We start from the raw sequence: 22,086 nt of genomic DNA, 5'->3' as shown, positions 1-22,086 counted from the left end.
CTGGACTTCTGAATAAGAGCTGACTCCCCATTTTCCTGAGCATTGGAATCGCCTGTGCTTATCTAGGTCATTCTTCACATTTCCATTCAAGCATCACAAGGACCCTTACAATATTATTTTATTAAGCTCACTCATTTTTGAGGGCATATCATGAGCTAGGCCCTGTGCTAGCTGTGCCATTCAGAGCTGATTCAGGCATAGATGCAGGAATATAACAGAGATGTAACACTGGCTTTGTTGGTAAGGCTAATGAGACACTGTGGTTTAGAAATTCATCCCCAATGGACCACCTAAGACTTTACACCTGAGTTAGGCTGACTTACTCACCCAGGCCCTGGAGGAGCAGTACAACCCCCTCACTCTCCAGCCTATCCCATACACTTACCCCACAGTGGTGACAAAGACTCCAGCCATCCTGAGGGCAGGCCAGGTCCAAAAGGGGAGGTAATGGGGCTGAGTGGAGCATGTGTGATTTCTCCTCCCACATTTCCCAGTGAAGTCAGCAGCCCAGAGAGGAGTGAGAGAGGGCTTGGAGAGACATTAGAAGTTCCTCCCATGTTTTTCTCTGCTGAGGAGGAGAATACACATTCCTCCTCCTCTCTGGGTGGAAACAAGTAGTGGGGAAATACATATTCTCCCATCCTGGGGTGTTAGCAACAGGAGGTAAAACAGCTGAACACATCTAGCCTTGCAAGGAACTCAGAGTTTGGTGGAAGAGACAGACAAACAGACAAATGAAACTGTGAAATAGAAGTATGCATAAGGAGGGGATAAAGCAGAAAGTTATAGGAGAGATATGGTCCAAATTTCAACCGCTTTAACAAAATTCACATGGTTTCTTTCTCTCTGTCTGGATTACATTTGCATGTATTAATGTTTATCATTCATTCATTCATCATACATATATTGAGTACTAACATGTATGGAGCTCTGGAGACGCAATGCTGAATAAGATGAAGCCAGAGCAACCACTTGCCCCCTTTGAAAAAATTCACTTTACTTGGATTAAGTAACTGTGTGTGAATTAATGTTTTGCCAACCATTGGTTTACCAGTTGTGTGGAAAGTCCTCAAGGTAATGTCACACAGGGGTTAAGCTTTCGGTGGGGGACATGTGTAGTGCAGGGCAGGGCCACCGTCAGCGCTACACATTGCAAGGGAGGAGAAGAAGGAAAGCACAGTAATAAATGGGTTAATAGTCTCAAATGAGTTGTGGAGGGGCTCTCCCTCCCCCCCCCCCCCCCCCCCCCCCCCGCAGCCTTCCCTTGCTTCACAATTTTGCCTGGGGTCAGTATGTCTTTTATTAAGATAGTCTTGTACTCATGGAAGTTCAAATGAGGTCCAGGGAATCAAATGAAATTCTTAGAATTGAATTGGTGAAACACTGAGCATGGCTGGTCTATTCTGACGTCAAAGGACGAGAACTGGTAATTATTCTATTTGTGAAGGGGAGATGGAAAGATTGAGGACTTGGCGATAGAGAAGCCAAATTAGCTCTAATAAAATATAATGGATATAGAAACCAGGGTTTCCTAATATGTCGTTCCACACAGTCAGACCTGGAAATTCCAAGAGTAAAAACGATTATGTAAAATTCCATTACTTACTTGAATGGGAAGGGAACAAAGCTATTACTTGCCAGTATGAACCCTTGTTCCAGAGGAAAGGATGTGTCTTTACAGAACCCTCACTCTTGAATGCTGACTGTTGAGAGTGCAGGGGGGAATTTTCTACCCCTCTCCCCAAACCCAACTCAGTAGTCATCATCCAGCTGACTCCGCTCTACAGTTCATTTTTTAATGCATAACAATTATCACGTAACACATTATATAATTTACCTCTTTATTATATTTCTTATTTATTGCCCCACCCGCTAGAATATAAGCTCACAAGGACAGAGAACTTTGTTTATTTCTTAATGTATCCCAAGTACCTAGAAAAGTATATGGCAACTGTGAGTCTTATCAATACTTGTTGCATGATGAATTCTTTGCCAAATTCCTCTAAGGGACCAAAATGGGGGTAGCTTTATGAAAAAAAGAAAAAGGAGTTTATGAAAAAAAGGGTCCTTTGAAAAGAAGATTGGATTGTAATAGATCACCCTCAGGTTCTGAATTAGAGAGGAAGACAAAGCCATAGAGCTGAAACCGGAACTCGGTGATGTGGTTAGACAGACTCTTCCCAGAAGGGATTTAAACAAGAAAACTGCTGCCAGAAACTTGGACTTACAATACTAATTTTTTCCCATCCCCTCTGTCAGTTATTTTAAGATAAAAATGTCCAGGTGATCTTTGTTTTTTCTTCTTATTATTTGGTCCTCTGTTTTTTTGGAAAATCATTGGTTAGCTTGCTTAATGGCTTCCCGGACCCAGGTGAGCCCAACACATCTGCAATATTTAGGGCCCTAAAGATTCAGTAACACAGCTGGATACCATAAGTGGGTTTGATGGGTCTTCATTCAGCTGCTGCAACTGAGAAGGCATTGAAAATTGTCTGTGTTGTTCCTTCTCTAACCCTGTAATTGTTTTCTCTTCTGAAGACTGAGTTAATTACACAGTGGCTATTTTAGGTTGCTTCTGACTACATAATGTTTATGTTCCATGTCTTTTCATGTGATAAAAAGGAGGCTCATTCTTGGGTCCCCGATATAAAAAGGAAAACAACTATAGCCAGCATTTGTGCAGTAACGGGCAATAACTTTATTTCATGAAATCATCACAATGACCCTGTGAAACGGTGCCGTGACTGCCACTATTTTATTTCAAATGACCTGAGGCTCAGAATCGTCAAGTTGTTTGTCTAAAGATACATAGCTAGGAAGGTACTCCAGGTGGTGCTCAGACCCATGTCTTGGAACTCAATCCTGGACACTCTCTCCTGCTTGTAAGTTATCATAGTCCTTCTGCAAGAATGGCCTAATTGTTAGTTTTGTCATAACATTCTGCCTAGTAAATTATAGACTTCAGAAGTATATGAAGCATATGAACCCTTGACCTTTAGCAGCACAATCTTTTTTCAGACTAATTTTTTTTTATTGTTGAAATAACTTGAAAAAGAAACTTTATCTTCCAATTTTATTTACTAGTTTCATTTCTCTAAAATATACAAACCTTTGAGATTAATAGCAAGAAAAGATCTGAACCATTACTGTTAGTCTTCTTTTTTTTCTATGCTGCAACTGGAGTAGTGAGAAATAACATGGACTCTTCTAACCTCCTTTTTTCCACCTCACTGCTACCAATCTCTATGCCATAAGAGGCCAAGAGAAGAGGATTATTGTGTGATGGAGTCCAGCAAGACCCCCTTTTCCAAGCTCTGCCTGAGTGTTGATCTATTCTAATAATGTTTTACCATTAGGTAGCCTTTCTTTCTTTTTTTTTGAAACTAAGAGGGCATAAGCCATTTACCCTTGCCTATGTTAATACGTGAATTTTGAAACGTTCTGAAATAGAACCATATAGAGAATTATCTACTCTGATAGAAATTATTGAATGTTCTGCAAATTTTGCAGCTTCAGCACAGTGCTGACTACTGCTCTCAGACCTATTCCTCTCTCTTCCCCTCCTTCAGCAGGCTGATCCCTTCAGGCTGTTTCCCAGGTTCTTGCGTCAGCTGGCCTCTGGCTCGGTGTGGCCAGTGGGAAGCCCTGCAGGAGATTGGGGGGTGAGAGAAACGAAGATGCTAGGATATTTCTCTTTGTTCTTCTTTTTCTTGTGGGTACCTCTGGCTGGGCCCTATGTTTTCCATGGCACTGGTTCCTGTCTGACAGGCCCACCACGAAACCAGCTTCTGCTAAGTGACCCTGGTGCCCAGATTCCGGTAACTTTGCTTCCTCCCTTTGTCTTTCAGCCCAGGGATAGTAGCGGTTCCCTGACACTGCTAATTTCTGGATTCCCTCTTGCCATTCCATTTGGCTTCTCAGTTCCTTCATCACCTGCGTAAGCAACTTCCTGCATTGTGTATCCTCTGTTGTAAATATTTCAAGTAAATTGTGTTTTCTTGGTTATACCCTGAAAAAAACAGGCACTGATAATCACTTCAAGATTTCTGAGACAAGCAGCTTTGTTAAACTGTAATATAATAAACATTGACTGACTTAATGAGAAAATTTGCTTACATTCTGAATGAGTTCACATTCACTTTACCGGGCCGGTAGGAAAATAAATGGGCAGTATTTCTGCATAAATTCACTGTTATTTGTAAGACAGAGTCATCACTTCTTTTTTTTAAATTAATAAGCTTTATTTTGGGTGGAAGTTTTAGGTTCACAGCAAAATTGAGTGGAATGTACAGAGCGTTCCCATATATCCCATCTCCACACATGCCCGTCATTTCTTTTTTATTTTCTCAAAAGACAAAGGCTTAATAAATAACTAGCAGCTAGGATTGTTGTTCTATTCCTGTCGTCCTCTTTGTGATGGTTTACACAGAGAGGGCGAAAGAAATGTAGTTCTTTAGAACTTTCTGCCAGGTAATATAGTAAATAATAACTACTTCTATGTGGGGAATGCTGTGAAGAGAAACACAAGCTGCGAATCTATTCAGCTGAAGGAATTCTGGAAATGAGTGCCTTCCGGGTTGGAGAAAATGGCGGTGAGGGTGGAAATAAGATTAGGTGCTGCTTATGGGAGACGGGAGGGAAGTCTGAGACTCTCCTCACAATTGGGTAGCGTGTGCTGGGGGGTGAAGGATGAGGGGGGACCTGCGTAGATACATCCAGACACACCAAAGCAGAAGCCAAGCAGGTTAATTCCTAGTGGGTGAAACATTTTAGTAACTCCGTCTTAAGACACAGAGGCTTTTTGCACAAGAAAACAGCTTGCATGTACTGAAGAGAAAAGGGCTGGGAAGTCCATGGATAGCACAGATGGGACAGGAGTGAGTGCTGAAATTCGCTGGGAACAATTGCGCACTGCCACAGCATCTTGGGAGACCTGAGAAGTCACATAGAGTAGAGATGACCTGGCATTTTGACAGACACCTCAAGATTGTCCCCTTGCTTCTGAAATCATCCTTCCTTCCTGCGTCCCTTTGTTCCTTCCTTCTATTTAACAATTATTTATGAGTGTCCACTTAAGTGTCAGGCACTGTTCCAGGCAATAGTGATACATTAATAAATAAAATAGACAAGAAACTGTTGCCTTCAAAAGAAAACTGTCAATAAATATAATAAGTTATTATTACATAGCACGCTGGAGAGTGAAGAGTACTGTGGGAAAATCTAGAGCTAGTGAGAATGCTGGGGGAGTGTAGAGGATGGGGTGGGATTGGTTAGAAGGTGACTTTTGGCAAAGGTTGAGGAAGTGAAGCAGTGAGTCATTAGATACCTAGAGGAAGAGCATTCCAGGTAAAGGGAACCGCAAGAGCAAAGGCCAGAAGGCAAGAGTTGCCTTATAAAGTCAAACAAACATCTAGCCAACGATCCAGGAATCTCACTCCTAGTATTTACCTAAAAGAAATGAAAACGTATGACCACACAAAGACTGCCCACTAATGTTCATGTCAACTTTGTTCATATTAGCCCAAAACAGAAAACATCCCCAATATCCATCAACAGGAAAAATAGGTAAATAAATTGTGGTACATTCATACAATGGATACATGGGATCTACTCATCAATTAAAAAGAAAGAACTGTGAACACATGCTACACAGGAATGAATCTCAAAACCAAAAACATTGTGTTGAGTCAAGGAAGCCAGACACGAAAGAATATATATCGTTTGACTCTGTTTACATTAAGTCTAAGACCAGATAAAACTACTCTATGGGGACAGGAATTAAAGCAGTGGTTGCCTTTGGGGATGGGTAGGGATCGACTGGAAAAGGCTCTGAGGAAACTTTCTGAGGAGATAGAGATGTTCTAGATCTTGATTTGGGGGGTGCTTACATGGGTGGAGTATATAATTGTTAAAATCCTATGAACTGGACACAAGACTTACACATTTTATTGTATGTAAACTATATTTCAATTTTTAAAAAATGTGCCTGGAATCTTAGTTGAGGACAAACAGGAAATCAGGGTATTTGGTGTGGAGTGAATGAGAAGGAATACAACTGGAGATGAGGCCAAAGATACACTAGGGGATGAAGTGAATCATGAAAGGCCTGGCAGGCTATTGCAAGGCCACTGACTTTTATTCTGGACAAAATGGGGACACTTTGCAGGATTTTGAGCAGAGTTGTGAAATGATCTGATAAAGGTTTTTATTTTGAGGAAGATTAGCCCTGAGCTAACATCTGCCACCAAGCCTCCTCTTTTTTTGCTGAGGCAGACTGGCCCTGAACTAACATCTGTGCCCATCTTCCTCTACTTTATATGTAGGATGCCTGCTACAGCATGGCTTGACAAGCATTGCATAGTCCTTACCTGGGATCTGAACCAGCAAACCCTGGGCCACCAAAGCAGAACGTGTGAACTTAACCACTGTGCCACCGGGCTGACCCCCTGATATAGGTTTTAATAGGATCACTCTGATTGCTGTGTTGAGAAAGACTGTGGGAAGCAAGGCAGATCCATTAGGAGACCTTTGCAATAATCTGTGTTAGAGCTAATGATGGCTTGGATAGGGTGGCAGCAGCGGAGGTGGTAGAGTTTGGATTCTGGATATAATTTTGAAGGTAAAGATGATGGAATTTGTAGAAAGATTGGCTGTGGGCTAAGAAAGGAAGAAAGAATAAAAGTAACTTCAAATTTTGGCTTGAGCAACTGGAAATATGGAGTTGCCATTTGCTGAGATGGGAGAGACTCCAGGTGGAGCGGGCTTTGTGGACATGTTAAGTTTGAGATGCCTACTGGACATCCAAGTAGAAACGAGGATTATGAAGTTGGACATTGGGAGTTTCAAACGTATAGAAGTTATTAAAAGCTGCCACACTGGGTGAGATCACCAAGGAATCAAGCATGAGTAGAAAAAGGAGAGGTCCAAGCATATGAATGTCAGCCATACTGAAGGGATTACTAACCCACCCATGTAAGGCAGAAAAGGAGAAGCCACCAGCACAAAGAAGATGGAAACCTCGTCATAGGCAGGTATAGAATAGGAGATACAGTCTCATCTCCTTTTCTCTCCTCCCTGATTCAACATCAGAAGAAGGTAGGAAGCAAGTTGGAGAAGGGTGAAGGGGAGAGAAATCAACAACTTTGTTCTTCTCATCCTCCTCCCAAGCTTCTAGAGTCATGAGTTTGTCCTGTGCCAGGGCAAATAGAAAGGGGACATTGGGTCAAATTCGAGACTGAAGCTAAATAAACAACACTCAGTTTTAAAGATCCACAATGTTACTGTTTTAATAAATGAAAGTGGCCACAAAGTCATGGAGCCAGAATGAGACACCTTAAGGGAACCTCCTACCCAGCCTAGGAAACTGTGTGGGCTGAAAAATGGTGTGGGTGAGAGCACAACTAGTATCAGCTACTGGGTGAAAAAAGCTTTTAACGTTCATAACCTGTGAGTTGAGATTACTCTCAAAACTGGTCATGTCAGTGTCTGATAACTCTGAGATCTGTGAGAGAGACAGCTCTGGGTTTTAGTTTGCTCACCTATAGAATCATTAGGTTGGGCAATATGATATCTACAAGGTCATTTCCAAATCTCAGATTGGATCATTTGATTTGAAGCACTTGAGACCAGTGGAGCACATTGGCTCGTGCTAAGCCAACATTTTGGTAACCAGTGATTTTTTTCTTTGAAACTATATTTGTGGTAATAGGATCTGACCATCTGAGTTGCAGTGAAACTAAAGAGCTTTTTAAATCTAGTTATTAAAATTCTTTTAAGATTCTGCTTTTAAGGCAAGCATTACTAATAATAAGGAGCAACGTAATTTCTATCTATATGCAGAGCAAGCATATCAATAAAATTTCAGTTTATGCAGACACCTGCTTTATGGGTTTAATGAGAATCTAAAAATAAGAACTAATGTCCTATGTGGAGATAAACACAGATTTGTTTGACACAATGAGTTCCCAACATTGAGGAACATATCCTTCCAACTCTTGTTTTGGCCTCTTTTAGCCCTCAAACAGCTATCTTCCAGCAAACTTAATGACGGATGTGTTCCAGAAATGATTCCTGTAATTCTTCCACATTAGTGTAGAAATCAGCTAAGGTCGCAGAATGCAAATCAGTGATTTTACCATACAAAATTTATTCTAATTTTCCTCTTGGGAGAAACCTTGCAATTGAAACCCATTGGTTTTGAGCATATTTGAGGCCCATTTTGCAACTTCAAAAATACAAATATTGAACCTTAAGCAGCAACTAATGGTCATGGCATCTGTGCGATGATGTTCGTCCTGAAAGAAGAAAAGTCATTTAAAATTGGCTCTTGGAATTCACAGCTATTTTGAGCAAACTTTTTTCTAAAATTTAAAGAATCAATAAAATTATAAAAAATAAGATTTCTGGGAAGCTGGGTGTGCTATTCCAATGGAAAAAAAGGCACTTAGTAAGATCTTATCTGATATGCTCAGTACAGGCCTGTGCCCTTGGCAGGTACTGACTGCTCAGTTGACTGGGGTTTTCATAGAGATGGACGGATCAAATATGGAAAAGGTGCATCTCATTCATTTAGCGTTTCATTTAGTAAAAACTGAGGTGAAACTGCCAACTTTACCTGAGTAGTAATAAAATAGTAGCTAAGATGCTAATTTCCGTAAAATTAAAAAGTATAAATTTAATAGTTCTTATCCAGACTAGTGAGGAGTCATGATGGTTTGCCTGACTGTTGTTGCATATTTTTTAAAACTTTTTTATATGTACATCCTTTAAAAATTCTAGAAATGCTATTTTCTTTGGAAACAAAGAAATGTGGGTATGTATCATATATATCTTATATATGTATAAATTTATCTTTTTTGTGTGAATATATATATATGTATAGAGAGAGGCATAAACATAAAACATGCCGTATATACATATATGAGAATCTACTACGTACAAGTTTTTTACGTAGAGTATGTTGTGAGATCAGTAATGGCCCTACTTTACAGATGAGAAAACTGAGGCTCAACAAATCTAAGAGCCTGTTAAGGTCACACAGTCAGTTAGTGACAGATATAGACTGATTCCCAATCTACTTGATTTTAAACCCACACTCTTTTCACTCTGTATTCTCTCCTCTTTCTGCAAACCTACTAAAGAAGGAATACAAATCTACAAAAGAAAGGAATGAGAGATGATTATTCCCTTTACAAATGAGTTCACGCCAGAATTTTTTTCAGTAATCAGTGTTTAAAATACCATTTGCCTTTGTATGCAGTTCGTCATAGCCTATAGACTTTGCAGAAATGTAAGTACTACATAATACAAGACACATCTTTTAAAGTGAGTGTAATTGATGTGTTTGGACTTCAAAAGATCTTTGTTGCTATATTCCATATGTATTACTTCCTCACATCTTGACTAATATCATGGGTAGAATCCTTTACCAAGAATAGAAATGACACTGAAAGGATCCTATGTATGTGAAACATCAGGATCGTCACAAACGGCAGATGTTTACTGAGTTCCCACAGTGTGTCAGAAAGTGTTTTGGAAAGGCAGACAAATGTACAAAGCAACTTCTCTCCCATCAAGTACCATAAGATAGTGTGGCTCAGAGGCAACAATCAGAGAACTTTACAGACGTAGAGATAGAGAGATACATTCACATACTTCTCATGTTTCCCAAGCCACACTAAGTAAGAGGTAAAAATAAGAGGGTCAGAAGAGCAGGACAAATATAGTATGTTTTTTGGCTCTGCCTCATTCACTCCAAATGCCTTAAAATCTTTACTGATTACTTGTGAGTTATCCTTAGATAGTATTTCACCATAACGCATACACACAAACACCATCATTTTACTTCCAGCCCCAGCTTTGCTGCCTAGGCTAAGATCTGCTGCCGAATTGCCCAGTGCCAAAGAGCAGATGCTGCTGCCCAGGGCGCTTGTCTTGGCTCTCCCCTACCTCCTGCCCCCTGCTTTCCTCAGTCCTAAAGCTATTTCATTGTGCCAGAGGCGCTGATGGGGGCAGCTTCGGCGCAGAAATCTCATGCTGTGATCTCCACTGGTCTGTGGAGAATCCCTCTCTCCCTCTTTTGTATCACACTCCTAGTATGTGTGTAACTCACGTCCTCAGACTTCTCCAGTCTGTGGGTAGAAATGAAGTCACATTAGCATAATGCCCAGAATTTGCTGACTCCTTTGCCTTCACTTATTAAATTGCAGTAACTTACCAGTCCCCACCCCTGCCTGAGTCTCTCTACTTAAGTGTGGGAATCCTTCAAGAGCATCTTTATGCATGCAGAAACAGCCCTGTTCAGATTTTTCTACCAACTGAGTTCTCCACAGAGTTGTCTTTTCTATACTCCATCTCTTCCCTCCATGCAAAGAATGCTTAAAAATAGAGCCTTTGGGATCGTGAGCCCCAGACACATCATCTTGGATTCTGAGGCAGCATGGTGTCCTTGTAACAAATTTCCACATTTTGCTTAAGCAGGCCTAAGTTAGTGTCTGTCACTTACAATGAAAAGAATCTTGACTGATACAAGTGTAGGAAGAAGGGGTGGTCTATTCATCTCTGAACAGTTACTTTTTCTGTTCTGAATCATTCCATTTCTTCAGAATTCCCAAGATTACCCAAAAACTAGTTATATTCTACAAAAGCAGCCTCTCTCAGATTAATTAATATTGAGGCTCAACTTGTCCTGATGTGACGTATTGTCAGCATCAATTAAATGAAAAGATTTTTGGGTAATTTCATTTTCTTCTGATATTGCAAAGTTTAACTTTCTCAGTCTCATTAATTAATTTATTTGTTTATATTTATTTATTTATGAACAGTTACCCTGAAAATGTTCTTTCGATAAACAACTCTCACTGCAGCTATATTGCAAATAGTATGAACTTTACATCCAGGAGACCCACAATTTGGTCCTGGGTCCCTCGCTTATTTACTGTGTGACTTTACTTCAAACCCTTAATATCTTTGAAATTATTTCATCACCTATAAAACAGGCCAATGACATAATGTTATGAAAAGGCTTTGGAAAGTATGAAGCCTATAAAATGTAGGGTATTAATAATAAAAATACTAAACAAAAGGACATCGAAAGTTTTATCTCAGTTTCTCTCTAGTAGATAAGTATGCAACATTTTCGTGTTTGAACCTTTTCATAATGCTTTTGGAAATGCTATTCATAAAAATATTTCAAATAGTATTCAAGCTAAAATTGGTAGAGAAACAATGATGATGTATTTGAAGGAATAAAGATTTTTGGTGGGATAAAATATGTATTTAGGAATTTATAAGAATGAGATAAAAGTATGTATTTCCATCAGAATCTTTGTAGTCTGTTTAGGGTTTGATACAGGTGATATCTTCTTTTCTAGATATACCACCATCGACCTAGCTAAAATAGTCATTAACTCAGCCAGGTTTTAGAATGGGGAGAGGAGAGGCAGGGATAATGTTTAATCTCATGTTTGCTTCACGGCTGGTGAAGATGTTAAGGTACCCATTTCTTCAATGGTTATTACACATCATCACTGGAATTAGATTAAAATGAAAATTAACCAGACAATGGATTTGGGACTTAAGCATATTTTTATGACTTCTGATGACTGTTCACCCAAGGATATCCTCTTGTTTGAAGTTCCAGTTATTACTTTCTTCTTTCATTCCTATCCTAATAACATCGTTTCCAGCATTATTTTTCAGCCAGCTATCTGCGTGTTTGTAGAGCCCTTGGGTTCAGTTACAGCAGCCTTGGTAACACTAATACAATACAATATCACATATCCAGAATAGTTGTGACTAAATCATCCAGTACACAAGAAAAATCTAAAAAAGTGTGCTCCTATACATTTAATATGATTCAACATGGATTTGTTTTTATCAAGTCAACTAATGTAAATAGAATATACCACTAAATATATTACACTCTAGCTGCCAGCTTTTGTTTTTATTCCATAGAACCACTTGCAATCTGCCTGAATTGTCAAAAATTCTGAATTAGTGATCTACAAATTAATGAGATAGTGTCTCCTAGATTTTAAGTTCAAATATACTCTCTAGTTTTTATCTCTCTGTAGCACATTCCCTGCTTTCAGAAATAAACTGGATGAAGCTTCCTTTTGCCCTCTGCAAGATAAATTGAGTTTCCTTGTGTGAAAGCTAAGCAACTAGAAAAATAATTTTTTCCATCCTGGTCAGCTCTGTGGAGTTATAGCATCCTTGCACGGCAGGCTTTTACAGATAAAGAAGTCAGGTGTGGAGAGGCAAGAGTTCTCAAGAAGAGAGAGGCATTTTGGGGGAGAAAGGAGGAAATATACCTAGCAAGCCTGTGGTTCATGATCTCTCTGATGTTTCGTGATCTCCCTGAGACAAGGGAAGACAGCATGTTGGAGTAGAACATGGCCTGGACTAAGGGAGCAGATTTGTGTGCGGCTCCAGCTAACCACTGAAAGTACACATCAAATGTGCTTATACAATCACATTTAATCTTCAGACTAACTCTGAACTGTAGGTATTATTATCTAAATTTTACTAGTGAACAAACTGTAGCTCAGAGAATTGAAATGACTAGCAAGAGACAGAATGTGGAATTTGATCCCAGGTTCTTCTGATTCTAATAGATCCATTCATGTCCTGCCCACCCCCACCTACCATAGAGTCCCCTTTGTCATCAGTGAAGTGTTTACTGGCTGGGTGAAAAGTCAGCCTGTGGCTGAGAGGCCCAGAGTGAAGAATGCGATGCTTCTCCCTTTGGGACTAATCTCAGGACATCTCTACGGCCTCTGCAACCGCTAGACTTTATATAATGCTCACAACATAGGCTGTCTCTCTCTATTTGTGTATTTGCTGAATGTGATTGCTTCAGATCAGACCAGAAGCCCCCTTAGGGCATGCACCAGGTTTCCTTTGCTCTCTGATTTATATGCAGTGCAGCCCAGTACAATGCAACAGCATAGCACTATGTGCTTAATGTAGAATGGATAATTTTTAAAATAAACTTTCTTTTTAGAACAGCTTAAGATTTACAGGATTCTTGTGAAGATGGTAGTTGCCCATATACCCCCCCATCCCATTTGCCCTATTATTAATATCTTATATTAGTATGGAACATTTGTCACAATTAATGAACCAATATTGTTACATTATTATTAAGAAAACTCCATACTTTATTCAGATTTCCTGTGAAATCTTTATTTTTTTACCTAATGTCCTTTTTCTGTTCCAGAATCTCATCTAAGAGACAATGTTATGTTTAGCAGTCATGTCTCTGTTGGCTGTGACCATTTCTTAGACTTTCTCTGTTTTGAGGACCCTGACAGTTTTGTGGAGCACTAGTCAGATATTTTGTAGAATGCCCCTCAGTTGGGATTTGTCTGCTTTTAATCTCATGGTTAGACTGGGTAATGTGCTTTTGGGAGGATGACCACAGAGGTAAAATGCCATTCTCATTACATCACATGCGTTTGTTAGGTTTCTCCACCGTAAAGTTACTCTTATTTTCTCCCTTTCCAGTGTCCTCTTTGGAAGGAAGTCACTGTGTGCAGCTCACACTTAAGAAGTGGGGCATTATGCTCTATCTGCTTTAGGGTAGAGTATCTACATAAATTATTCTGCACAAGAGATTTGTTTCTGCTCCTTCATTTACTTATTCAATGACTTGTATCAGTGTGAACTCGTGGATGTTTACTTGATGCTTTGAGTTTGAATCCAATGCTACATTATTTTGTTTGCTCAAATTATTCCAACTTTGGCTATTGGGAGCTCTTTCAGCTGACTCCTGCATGCGTTTGACATACTCCCAATCAGTGTGGGATTTTGTTTGTTTTGCGTTGAGTACTTTCTTGGTTTCTGGCACTATAAGATGTTTCAGACTCATCTTGTATATTTTCTTCTCAAGTCCTCAAATGAACAGTTTCTCCAAGGAGTCCTCATTCCTTTTATTGGAGAGTGATATTAGAAACCAAGATCTGGGCACTAGATGTGCTCATTGCTACTGAGGTGTCATTGCTTCTAAGCCCTCTGAGATGACAGGGTGGGGAGAAACATGTGTGTATTTTTACTGGTGTTATAACATATCTATAAATATGTCCATATGTAATCATCTGTACCTGTATTAAGCTAAATAGTAGTTTGTACTGCTGCCTTTATCTCTAACTCATTGCCACATGGATGGTTCTAGGCTCCTCCCATTGTTTATCTGTAACCTCCCACTCCAGTAGTGAAAAATTTGGCTTTCACCATCCACCATCCTGTTACTTCATCGTTCAGTTCCAGAATCCATGTATAGTGGCTTCAGAATTGTTAACCCATACTTTGTGGGAAACAACTTTATCAACTAGAGTACATGTAGAGTCACTTTTGCCTTTAGACTTACAGATTCCACTGATTTCCAAAGTTATTCAGGTTAGCCCCCAATACTCCACCTCATTTGGTGAGGTCGTTTCACACATTTATAATATATGTAGATCTTTTCTTGTCACATTCTGCATTTAATCCTGGGATCTCCTCACCTCCAAAATGATTTTTTAGACATTTGCATACATTAAGGTCATACTTTGTGTTGTAATGTTCTGTAGGCTTTGACAAATGTGTGGTGTCAATCACCCTCCATTACAATATCATATAGAATAGCTTCATCACCCTAAGAATCCCCTGCACTTCACCTGTTCAACTCTAGCCACCCTACCCCCCACCTGAACATCTGGCAATCACTAAACTAGATACCATATCTATAGTTTTGGCTTTTCCAGAATGTCATATAATTGGAATTATACAGTATATAGCTTTTTTGGATTGGCTGTTTACATTTAGTGATATGCTTTTAAGATTCATTCATATCTTTTTTGTGGCTGGAGAGCTCATTCCTTTGTACTGCTGAATAATATACCATTGTATGGCTGTAGCAAGGTTTATTTATTCATTTACTTATTAAAGTGTGTCTTGGTTGCTTCCAGTTTTGGGCAGTGATAAATAAAGCTATTACAGATATTCATGTGCAAGTTTTTGTGTGGATATATGTTTTCAAATCAGTTGGGTAAATACCTATGAGCACAATTGTTGGTGAGACTGTATTCATTTTATAAGAAAGTGCCAAACTGTCTTCCAAAGTGGCTGTACCACTTTGCATTCCCACCAGCAATAAATGAGAGCCCTTGTAGCTGCACTTACTATTGTCAGTGTTTTGAGTTTTAGGCATTCTAATAGTTGCATTGTGGTTGTTGTTAAATGGATGTGTTTTTCATAGAAAAGGGTACCATTTACTCACATTTCCTGTAACTGTACAAGTTACAGATCATCTTCTGAGCCAAACTCTTGTTTTTCAATCAATAAATTGAGGACCAAAAACTTGGCAAACTCCCTGTGGAGTTTGGGAAAACAAGAAATCACACTGAGGCCATCAATGTAACCCTTGCCTTTTTTTTAAAACCATTATTCTTTTACAATAATAGAGCTAGCTTTGTTGGTTAGAATTTGAAGAACTCACAATGGCAAGAGATGTTTTAAAAAAAATTATAAAACTTTAGAAACAGAGGCAGGAACTATGGGGATGAGTAGATCTTTGGGGCCAGGCATGATGGGTGATATGAGCTCAGGTGATATGAGGCCATGTTTATGAGGCTAAGTGCAAAGTTATTCTGCGTCCTGTCTTGTCAGCTTTGTACTAAGGACAACTCTACTTCCTGACTCTGAGATTGCATCTTTTTAAAAATCTGCAAGGATTGGAGAAAATCTATGGGACACTGGAGGGGGGAATCTCATCCCAGTAAAGAAATCTTTATATAACAATATCTGGAGGAATTCTTCATCTTAGATTTTATTAGAAAAATAAAACAATTAGTGGATGGTTAGCATATCTATATTATAAAATGAAAATCATATAAACTTTACTATGTACTTGGTATGAGCACAATAACAATATATAATAAACTAAAAATCCTTCTCTGGTAGTGATTCTGATTCCTGCATCCCAAGAACTGGTGAAAACTCTCAGTCAGATATGACCAAAGAAAAAATTTCTGTTTTGGTTCTTTATCCAGAGCCTGACTTATTATTCTGCTGCTCTTAGCACTGCTTACACCCTAGACTCTCTGTGCAGGTAGATTACTTTCTTCAAGGGTTTTACATCTTATTCGTACACTTTTCTGTATTTCTATTTGAGATTGCCCAAAGTTCAGATGCAACGTTTTGAGTGCAAAGATGTTTATTATCGCTAGCCACGTTTTTCATGTAAGGACTCAACCAAAGCTCTACAAGATACTGGATTCACTCTCTATATCTCTCTGCACCATGCGTGTTCTGATCTATGCTGCCATGATGGCCAGGGTATGGATTTTTGCTTTGTGAAGGGAAGAGAGCTGCTGTCCAAGTAGGTATGACCTGAAAACATTCCCCAAGGCACAGAATTTGTGGATTCTTTAGATTGACCAAGTGTACATTAGCTATTTCCTGGTGTGGCAGTTTGGATGGGTGCTCCCAGTGTCGTTTCTTCCTGCCTAGTGGCTGCCAATCTCCTCTTAAGGGCAATACAGTCTAAAGGCAAAGTACGCCAACTCTGCTGAATCGCTTTGGGATCTGTAATCTCTGTCTACTTGTCTGACCTGAAGACACCAGATAGATCTCAGAAGCTTGCCTACACGATCTTCTGATTTTATTCTATTCCCTTTCTACAAATCGGGGCCTGGAGTGGTAGCAGTGTCAAGCGAGTCTCCTCCAAAGACCTTACTCTCCCTGAAGGTTCTCAGGTCCTTTCTCTCCAGCAGGAATTTCTGCCCCTTCTGCCTTAGTCAGGACTGTCCCTTGTTGTGGGGGTTCTTTTCATCCAGTTTTCAGTTTTCTATCCAGGGTGATTTTTCCAAAAATAGTTGTAAACTGGTTGTGTCTGTGGGAGGAGATGAGTTCAGAGTCTACTTACGCCGTCATCTTGACGAGATCCCGGGTCCTTTCTCTTCAGCTTCCTTTTCTGTGTTATTCCCCTAAGGATCCTCAGACCCGGGCAATTTAGAGTCCCACTGATAATGCTTCACGCCAGCAGTGGCATGAGAGCTGGAAGTAGGGTCAGCACAGAGGGCCAGGAAGAAAGTTGCTGGAGGAGGAGGAAGCGCTTACTGCTAAGGTATGGTTTAAGAGGCTCTAGAAAACCCTTTGACACACACACAAAATATATATATATAAAATATATATATAATTTATTTATAATTACATATTTACATTTATATATATAAACCCTTTGACTCATTTACCCAAGCATTTGCCTTTCTGATTCTGCCAAAATGCTTGGACTTTCCCAAAGTTATCTAATCCCTTGGGTGGATTTAGGCACAAAAGTCATTTATAAAGTGCAGGTGCTGTTTAGGTGCAGGAGCCATGAAAAACAGAACTCAGCTTAATTTATCAGTTAAGTCACAGTAATTCAGCAGGGGAATAGGATGTTCCCGAGGGAATAGGATGTGGGACAGGTAAGATTTGATGTGGGAAGAGCAGTATTCTTACCTTTGGTGGTTATGGACTTTTAGAGAATATTTCAAAAACTATGGAATTTCTCCCCAGAAAAGTGTGCATACAGTGGAAGCGAATTTTATAGCCAGGCAGGTTCAAAAGTCAAAACTAGATAAAAATTGTGTAGAAACAAAATTTTGCTTGAAGAGCCCTTAAGTAACCTATGAAATATAGTCCAAGTGGTTTTAAGGTGTTTACTATTCTGTAATTCTTAAGCATATTGAAATTTGATTACTGTTGATCTAGACCAAAGATGGAAGAAAAAAAATGTAAAAATTCAGACATCTGGCTTTTCACAACATTCTGCCTTTGAAGCACCTTTTAAATCTCTGGAGGAGAATGGGGGATAGGTATAAATTCTAAAGCTTGTCTGCAGGGTGTATTTCCTTCTGGTTTTTACTATTAAGCCACTATAACCTTAATATGTGCTAATAGATTTGTTTGTGGTTGAAGATTAAAAAGCATTAGTTGCAAGCCTAGATTCTAAAGTGAGAATATGAGATAAACTTGCACAAAATGAGGCTCCACTGTACACAAAACTGACTCCCGATTTGGAGCACTTGTTGTTTCAGGTGGCGGAGGGGGTGGGGAGCCAAGCAGCTGGGAAGGGGTGGGGACCTGAAGGCCATGAGAACATTTTGGAGAATAGAAAGAGAGAGATGGAGAAGATTGTCTCAAAGCCCCTTTAGTGACCTCCGATTTTCTCTGGACCAGCCCCAGCTGGAGACCTTTCTCCTTTTGAAAATTCCCTTTGTTCCCTCTTCTGTTTGCTCCTCCACACCCTCCTTTCTCTCTCCTGCATGTCCCAACTTCTCCCCTGGCCTCTGCATGCAAGTGAGGCCCAAAGGAAGTTCCCAGTTGGTTAAAGGAAAAAGTGTAAAGCAGCCTTATCACCACTTCCCTGATTCCTCTGGGTCTTATATTATTAGTTTTCTTATGCAGTGTTTCTGTGAGACAGCTGTATTTTCAGCTGGAGAAGTGTGTGACCTTAAGGACAGAAAAAAAAACACGATGCCGTTAAGAAAGGGAGTGGAGAATTTTAAAAATCAGAATTTCTTTAAGTAGCATCAACCGTAGTCAGTTCTCATCTTTTCTACAAAATCTTGCCTGACTGAATAGAAGGTAGATGGCCATTCTCTCTGGTCTGATGATTACTCATTTCTTTTTTGGCACAGGGTCATGAACAACAAACTTTCCTGGTATCCAGTGAGAACATTCATTTGTTCACTCTTTAAACAAGTCCATAAGTCTGTTACTTAGCAAGTTAATTGGTGATTTAGGAGCTCTGGCCATTGCAGAAGCTATAATCTCTCTATTGGTAGGTAAAGGCACATCTCTACCTCTGCACCTATTTCCTCATTTGGCAGGAAATAAAAGAGAAGCTATTGTTGAGATTAAATGAGCTAATACATGTGAAAACGCCAATCATAACTTAACACATACAAGCAAACAGCCTCATCCATGCCAGTTTCACTTTCCTTCTGTAGATGAATACCCCACATTCCACATGTTTCTATACCTACGAGAACCTAGTGCCCATGACTCAGCACCCTGATAGGTGGCAAAAAACAACAGGACACTTGTATTCGTGCTAAAGCTATTGGTGAGCTTCCAATATGTCACACATGCGGTAGTACACAGCTAGCTTTGACATCCATTACAATAGACTTCTACATGTTTAAGTTACATTTCTCTTTAAATTTCTACTGGTTTATGGAGATACATTGCCACTTGATTAGGATAGAAAACTTGTGAGATCTTTAGCAATGTTATATAATCTGCAAACTGAATGATCTTGTAGTCAGCTGGATTTTTAAATTTCTTTTTCAAATGTAGGAAATATAGTTATGCTGAGCAAGCTGAGCAGTTTGAGGATGAGGATTTTGGTCTCTTTTTGTTCTTTTCGTTGTAGAATCTCAATCACTCGGAGCAGCACCTGACACATGGTATAAACCCAAACACATGTGTTGAATAAATGAAAGAATGAATGAATGATCTTGTCCAAGCAGCTTAATGGAAGAGCCAATCTAGGCTCTGCCTCTCTAGAATATCTGGGAATATCTAAGGATATTCACAGGAGTGCTAATAAAAGGAGTGTTAAGAGCCTACTACGTATCTTGTACTGTTTTGGGCCTCAGGATTTTTCTGGTTAACAAGGCAGTCATATTCCCTGCTATGAAATGAGCATACAGTTTAGCAGAAAGGAGAGATATTATATTAAAAGGTGAATACTAAACGGATAGTTTTTATGAGAAAGAAGGTACAGAGTGTTATGGGAGCACTGCAGGGAGCCACAGCACGCGAACAAAGGCAATATTCCTAACGCAAGTGTTATAAAACTTGAAAACTAAAAAAAGTATTTCAAATGGAAGGTGTTATTAGCAAATGCCTTGTGATTAATTAGCCAGCTCTTTCCCGGTGTGCGATCTCTGTCTTGGGATACAGAAGGAGGAGCATAGCTGTCACAGTTGTTCCGATGTGTATATGACCCTGAGATGCAGCTAAAGAACCAAGCCTGAATAGGACAGCAAGCAACTTGTTCTAAAATTCTTTTGAGGAAACATCTGTCTCTTTTTCAGGATGCCAGCCGTCACATGAGTCTTCCAGCACTAGCATATTTTTCAGCCATCTGCGATGTTTGCGTCCCCCACGCACTGGATTAGTCACCACACACAAACACACACCTTTGCCCAAACTTCAGAACCAGGCTTCACTATGAAAGACTCTGCAAAATCAGCTCAGAACCATCTTAAAGCTTCTTAGTCCACACATATTTTTCCAAGGGTGCTACATAGCTATTTTATTTGTAATATGGAAAACACATAAGAAAGAGATTGTTGATGTAGATCTTTTTGTTTTGTGGTTGTTACTGTCTTCCCTTAGAGTCATAGGATAGAAGAAAGCCTGAGATGTCATTTGGCTTCACTTCCTACTACTTCCAATCTTCTCTCATTTTTGTCATCTAAGGAGGATGAAATTCTGTAGGTTCCTTTGGTAAACTATTCCAGAGTTAATAAACCTTTTTTCCAAAAATTCCTTTTACATTTATCTAAAGCATCCCCCCTTGCCTCTGAGGTTAAGTGTTAAGTTTCAGTTGTAGCATAGCCTCTGATGTAGTGAAGAGCTAAGATCTTGGAATCCAACAGATCTGGGTTCAAATCTGACCTCTGCTTCCGATGAATTGTATGACTTGAGACAACCACATGACCGTTTTGTATCCTAGTTTCCCATCTGTAAGCCGAGGGAAATAGCACTCGTATCAAGAGGATGGTGTCTGTGACCCTGACATTGACTAGTTTCTCTCACATTATGGATATTTAATATAGTGATTATCATTTTTGCTCTGCATAAAGTATCTAATAACAATATCTTTGGAAGCAAGAACCATGACTTGTCTGGGTTTATATCCTTCATAGTCCTTAATTAGCATTGTAGACATGATAGGTCTTCAAGAATTGTGTAGAAGTGATTAAGAAAAAGTAAGATGGTGTCTCTAGGAAACAACTCTCTCTTCTATATACTAGGTCCATGACAGGGCAAATCGTTTGAGTTTCCTGAATCTCAGTTTCTTCACTTGTAAAATGGTTATTTTATATCTGACCTTTTGCAACTGAGTATTTATGATGAGTATTTATTCTGCTCTATCAAACTCCGCAGAGGGCCATTCTTAAGGCAAAATTTCTGGGCCTAAGGATGAGTTCTTAATAATAATCTCATTTTTAAAACTCTCAGACATTTTATTTAGCTATATTTTAAAACATCTTTCAGGGGAAGTATTAGAAACTTTGTCATGTTTTCTTGACTAGATTCTAATGGAAAGGGGTAAATGTTGAGTTCTATGGACTGCACAGGACCAGTGTTTAATACTTACCAAAGTGAAAGCAGAGGTGGGGGAAGGAAGTGAAGGAGCGAACTCTAGGACAATTCCATCTTATTTGTTGTTCTGGTGACTAATGGCTTCAGCTTTCTCCCTGGAATGTTTCCAAAGCTCTTTGCTGGATGTTCACCTTAACTCTGCCCAATATTTGCAACCTCAGCGAAACGAAACTACCATTTATGACAGCATAGCAGCTGAAGAGGCTCAGCTTATGAAGCCTGGGCACAATTCTATTTAGAGAGATGGTGATAAACTCACACTTACATTCATTTAACTCTATTGATTTTTTTTTTCTCAGAACTTTGAGTGGATCAAGGCATAGAGGTATGTGGTGGGGACAATGAGGAAAATTCCTTGGGGTGGTGGTGGGGGGTCTTACATACCCTTTGGAGTTTCTTTCTACACCTGACTCTTTCCTGGGGTTCTGAAAGTTCCAACATGAATATTGATTATAACACAAAATTCTAAGAAAATGAACTATTTTGTCAGTTTCACCAATGGCCACTTTGGATTCCCAAAGACCACAATAACCTGCAGTTGGGTGAATCAACCATTAGGTGGGGAAAGAAGTGTGTCAATCTCAGCATAATCTTCTCATCCGATGCACCAAACTGTACGTCTTATGGAGTCCCCAGTATATATACCAATGTTAACTGTGATACATATTAGTAATACATAAAAATTAGTGATACATAAATAGAGTAAAGAAGACTATA

This window comes from Equus caballus, chromosome 7 (assembly GCF_041296265.1).
Source record: "Equus caballus isolate H_3958 breed thoroughbred chromosome 7, TB-T2T, whole genome shotgun sequence".
In the NCBI taxonomy this organism is placed as follows: Eukaryota; Metazoa; Chordata; class Mammalia; order Perissodactyla; family Equidae; genus Equus; species Equus caballus.
This window is presented reverse-complemented; position numbering follows the sequence as displayed.